The sequence below is a fragment of the Sinohyriopsis cumingii genome, chromosome 6 (assembly GCF_028554795.1).
Source record: "Sinohyriopsis cumingii isolate HCF-2022 chromosome 6, ASM2855479v2, whole genome shotgun sequence".
NCBI classification, from domain to species: domain Eukaryota; kingdom Metazoa; phylum Mollusca; class Bivalvia; order Unionida; family Unionidae; genus Sinohyriopsis; species Sinohyriopsis cumingii.
The window spans coordinates 135,332,036-135,338,035 of NC_142966.1; the positions used below are offsets into that span (position 1 = coordinate 135,332,036).

The 6,000-nt window shown below is 42.9% G+C and overlaps 1 protein-coding gene across 1 annotated transcript in view; it reads right to left on the reverse strand.

The window, feature by feature from the left end:
* Nucleotides 1-886, reverse strand: part of LOC149798050 (heat shock 70 kDa protein 12A-like) — a 49,937-nt gene extending 49,051 nt beyond the window's left edge. The window contains exon 1 of the mRNA XM_089963139.1: nt 786-886. The gene's annotated coding sequence lies outside the window, so the exon portion shown is untranslated. The remainder of the gene's footprint in view (nt 1-785) is intronic.
* Between the last annotated feature and the right edge of the window lie 5,114 nt (nt 887-6,000).

A 6,000-nucleotide genomic window follows, 5' to 3' on the forward strand; every position in this document is an offset into this window, starting at 1 on the left:
TAGTTACCATGCATTAACTAACTTACTGGCAATTTCGTTCATATTATAAATGTAAAAAAATATTTCAAAACAATAAACAAACAAAAAATAACGCTATCGCCTAAAAATATGTGTAAAAATGAATTGAGACAGTATTTTGCAAGGATCAAAAGTACCGTTTCCTGGGTTAGGGAGGGGCCAAACGTTAAACTAATGTTAATGTTAATGACACAAATATTTGTACATATTCTCTGACTAGACTATATATGGTATCATAACAGGAACATCCATCATGTATATGACGAATTTTGCATAATGACCCCTTGGTCATTGACAAAAGATAGGGGTGAAGACAACGGTTATGCACTTTCCATTTTTAAACTTGATTTTAGAGCTTGTCCGTTCCACATTTTATTTTATGTATCCTGACATGAAATCAATGTAATGTACGGTGGTTAGAATAGGGGGATGGCGACAGACCAAGAAGTAAATCGTGAATTTGTGGATAACATAAGATTCAGTAAATGTATTAACATATTAAATAGGTAACTTCAATTGCCTTTCATCGTCTCCATTCTAATGGAGAAATTCATTTGTGATAGGTGTCTATATACTGAAGATCTAAATAAAACCGATTTAGCAACATTAAGGTGGCGGATAAATCGAACATAGTATAGCTTTCTACTTTCGATTTCAACCTTTCTCCGAGATTATTTTCAAACCTAACAAATGTGCGGGGTATAGCAATATCACAGAAAATCATATAATATTTGAAATTAACAAACATAAAGACCCAGAAACATTACCTGTTTTAGTTCTGTATCCGTCCGTCTCTATCAAAATTCAGGCCTGGTTGTTCAAAGGCAAACTCTCTTGGGTGTTATGTTTACGCACTATCGCAATTGAGAGCATTATGGGAAGGTATTGCATGTACTGTACTATGTAAATGTACAGGTTTCCGTTCATCAGGGAAGTAAATTAAAGTGTAAATATGGCTCATTATTCTCCATGCTACACTGATAAAACCACTCTAGGCCCTCTCTAATTGCAGCCATGATCCTTAGACTACGTATATTTTGGATGAAGTGTGATATCACTTCCTTCTGAGATAATGGGATTCAAATATACTTTCAATAGTAATGAAACAAACTTCATGAAATATTTTCAGGTAAGATTATTCAACGTTAATCAAGAATGAAAGAATTAATTATTAAAAGAATCAAAATAGGCAGAACGAGAAATAGACCATCCGATTATCCGTTTATATAAGGTCAGATAAGACCATGAAAATATTAAGTTTGTATTGAAGTTTTTGCCTATCATATTATCACAACCAAATTCGGTTCAATAATTACACAAAAACTAACATAAACTGACACTTGCTTACCTTCGACTGATTTTGGAAGAGTTCATTTAAGCAATTATTATGTGTTGTTACTACTACACTGTTGACAGTAGTATCACCATTTTCCTTGCTGTAGTTGATGTTTATTATTATTATTATTATTATTATTAGCATTAGTGTTGTTGTTGTTGTTGTTGTTGCTCGACGACGGACTTTGAATAAATGGCATCGGTTTGGCTTCTTTATGAGTATCACGGAGTTTGGAACAATAAGTAAGAAATATGCCGCCTATCACAAATATTCGAATTTTTACTTTCAGTTTAGTGTTTGAATGTGAGAGCAAAAATTACTTTCACCCCTCTATTCATGGTGTACTTTTATCATACACACAAATAATAGTTCAAGTTACTTGATAGAAATTAATTGAGTTGATTATTATAAAGGACTGCAGTAATCAAGCACATTTTCAGAGAGATGGTACAAAGCACACCTCGTGTCAAAATGATTGTGTTTTCTTTGAATGCATCTAAATAATTCCGGATTGCTCGAAGTCCTTTGATATCATATTGAAAACAAGTTGAAGACAGTCATCACATCTATACAATGCCAATTAAGGAAAGTTTGAAAATAACAGTCTTGCAAAAATACAAAGAGGCGTAAATGCATTTGTATCTATCTATAAATCAATAAAAATCATTTACCGTCATATGTTAAGAATAAAAGGGTTATTTGATCTTATCAGCGTAATTTTCTTTCACTTATTTAGTGATGTAAATAACGGAATAAGTATTCTTGTCACTTAAAATACTACTTGCTGGAACATTAGGAGATCGTTATCAGGTACTTTGTATTCATTTGTTTTAGCGTAGAAGAAAGTGATACCTTAAAGAAAGAATAATGGTTGTAATAAAGAGCGCAACAACTTGTTGCAGGATATACTACTTCCCACAAAAGACTGCTCCTGATTTCCAACATTACTAAATTAATCTGTATAATTAGAGTTGTATTTGCTTAATTCAGTTCAAGTCAGCAATAAAACAAAGAAGAAAAAATTGAAACTAAAACTTGCACTCAAATAAAACCCTTGCATCTGCATACAATTTACAAAGGAAGAAGCGTTTGTTATTGGTTTTACTCTGCTCTTCATGTGTAAAATATGTACTTTTTAACCATTTTCTAAAGTTCCTTATCTATCACATTTTTATTAACATTACCCCCCCCCCCATAACTGCGGTGGCTCAATGACGAAAGTGTTAGTGTGTTGTACTCGCCTCAACAAGGGTGCGGTTTTGAACCCTGCCCAAATGAGGCAGCTGCCGTGCATAACAGGGCAAGAAATGTTATTCTAATAGTCATACTATTTGTGTCTTGATGTGCTATAAAACCACTCAAACATCTCTCTATCTCTCTCGATCCACATGACTTCTTAAAGTCTAAAATGCAAAACGTGAAGGTCATTCTTTTAAAGCAATTTTTGTTGTTCAGTTATACAAATTAAACGATCTAAAATTCACAAATCCATGGGATTGTCAGATTACATTAAAACATCTTCATGTTTTTATTAACTTTCTGGCGATGGTTCCAGAATAGAACGGCAAAAGCCAATATCAAACTTTGCAACTCTTTAACGTAAAAAGCGCAGAATTATGATTTTGAAGAGGGAATGAAATAGTCATTAATTAATTTAAAGAATTTATAAAGAAAAGGACAACATTGTGTTATCCAATTTGCACCTGTTCTCTTTCACGCAAGTCTTATTTAGTTAACACCTTTCTGCTTTCAGCCAAACTAACTTGGCTAATAGTATAAAGACAAATCATGGTATATTATTTATTCAGTGTGGTCCAAGGTTGACATTGCAGTTGTGGGAATGAAAGACAAGAGCCCCACTCCTCCAGAAATGCCCCCCACGGCTTGCGTTTCTGATCGCCTCTGTCAGCTAAAATCCAGCTCCTTGCCTTCGAGAGTGGCTTAGCTTCTAAGTCCGGCGGACCATGTTTGCAATAAAAGGAGGAGGGGTGAAGGCGGGCCACTGGCGCCTTAAAATCAGTTGCTTCGGGTAGATGGGACTCGTAAACCTTGGATGGTAGCTCATCTAGGAGAAGGAAATCTCCAATTCCAAACCTCCGCTGCTTTGCGAATATACCCACTCACGGGAAAGGCTAACGGAGTATACCCCGACAGAAAATCGTGAGACAGAGTCCCTAAGACGGTCTAACATTGACTTCAACGTCATTCCAGCAACTCCTGGGACGCCGTTGGTGCCAAGCTGTATCAGCATTCGTCGTACTTGGGTCCACCAGCTGCGTTGTGAGGGGAGACCTGCTTCATGGGCAACAGCTGACTCTCCATACCACCCTGCCCAGGATTCGTATCTGCACTAGATAGGACACTTCAGCGTCGTCGTAAGGCGTCGGCGCAACACGGGAATCAGCAGTTTACCAGTTCTAAATCATAGCTCGATTGGCGTAGAGCTTGGCGCCAGGGGTTGCTTCCGACGGTGGGAGAGATCACCATGTCTCACTTGACAGTTACCGACCGCCTCAAGCTGGGCAGCCCCCAGTCAGTAAGGAGCTGCCCCGCCATGTCCTGTCTGCTTCACTGGGTGCGTGGAGCTTAAAGAACCATCTCGACAAGTAGGCTACAAACTCCGCACCAGGCAAGACTCAACAAAGAAATAAGAAGACTCCAGCTCTTCGTTTTGCAAGCTGAAACATCAGGACCAAGTGTCCTGGACTCACCGCTGACCTTCAGCAGATTAGCGACGCAGGGAAAACTGCCGTCATTCATAGGGAACTCTCCCGACTGAACGTCAGCATTGCCTGCCTTCAGGAGACCAGACTAGAAAACAGCGGCTCCATCAGGGAAGCCAACTACACCTTCTTTTGGCAAGGGTAGCCCTCGAACGAACTAAGGCAGCACGGTGTCGGCTTCGCTGTAAAGAACACTCTAGTTACCTTCATTGAGCCTCCGTCATCAGGCACTGATAGGATTTTTGTCCTCCGGCCGTCAACATCCTCAGGCCCAGCACACATCGTCAGCGTGTACGCCCCAACCGTCTGCTCCACCCAAGAGGAGAAAGACAAGTTCTACGAGGCTCTGGATCAAGCGATATCCAGTATCTCCAGCACTGAATTCCTCTACCTATTAGGAGATTTCAGTGCTATACTTGGAGCTGACACGAGGCCTGTCCCACCTGTCTAGGCTCTCGCGGAAGGGGCAAGGTCAACGAGAATGGTCAGCGACTACTGGAGATGTGCTGCTTCCACAGCCTATGTGTGACCAACACCTTCTTCAAATGCAAGAAGATCCACCAGCTGTCATGGAGACACCCACGTTTCCGCCACTGGCACCAGCTGGACCTCGTCTTCATAGGCGTGCGGAACTGGCCAGTGTCCACCTCACTCTCAGCTACCACAGTGCCGACGGCGACATCGACCACTCCATAGTGGCCAGCAAGGTGCGAATAATACCCAAGAAGCTGCACTACGCCAAAACCAATGGTCACCCCCGCATCAACACCTGCTGTGCACGCAGCTCAGAGAAGACACAGCAGTTCATCGGCAAACTGCAGGAGGCTGTCAACAAAGAGACACCTGATGACACCATCGACTACATGTGGTCCCACCTCCGTGACGCTGTGTATAATTCAGCCATGCCATCACTGCCTACGAGAAGAAGGAGCGCAAACATGCAGACTGGTATGAGGACAACGGAAGGAGATAAAGCCAGTAGCTCAGGCGAAGAGAAACGCCCTCCTGGCATACAAGGATGCATCTATCCCTAGTATACTATAAGCCCTCAGGACTGCCAGGTACAACGCCCATCACGCCGACCGCCGCTGCGCCAACACATACTGGCTGAACCTCTGCACCAGTATACACACAGCTACCGACATTGGAGATGCAAGTGGCATGTACGAGGGTATCAAGAAGGCGACAGGCCCCCCCACCTCCAAGAGCGACCCCCTCAAGTCCAAGACGGGCGAAGTCATCACAGATCAGGGGAATCAGCTTAGTTGAGCACTATCTCGAGCAGTATGCAACCCAAAACGTCGTCACTGACACCGCCGCCCTGGACAACATACAAGACCTGCCAGTCATGGAGGAAGAAGACACATCGCCCACCCTGGAAGAGCTCGGAAAAGACATCGATTACCTCGCTTGTGGGAAGGACCCTGGGAGTGACGGCATCCTGCCTGAAGTCCTCAAGGGCGGGAAATCAGCACTGCTCCAGCAAATGCACGAACTCCTCTGCCTCTTCTGGGAAAAGGGACACATCCCCTAGGACAATGCGACGCCAATATCGTCACTTTGTACAAGAACAGAGGAGACCGTAGCAACTTCAACAACTACCGGGGCATCTCCCTCCTCAGCATCGTCGGAAAGGCTTTCGCCCGTGTCGCCCTGGCGCACTTGCATACCCTAGCGTTCCCGCATCTACCCAGAGTCCCAGTGTGGTTTCCGAGCAGGCCGGTCAACTGTAAACATGATCTTCTCACTACGCCAGCTGTAGGAGACGTTTCGTGAGCAGCAGATGCCTCTTTACAAAAACTTTATAGACCTGACGAAGGTGATTGACCTGGTCAGTCAGTGCGGGCTCTTCAGGCTCCTGCAGAAGATCGGCTGCCTCCCACGACAGCTCGCTGTCGTCAAGTCGTTCCACGAGACCATGCA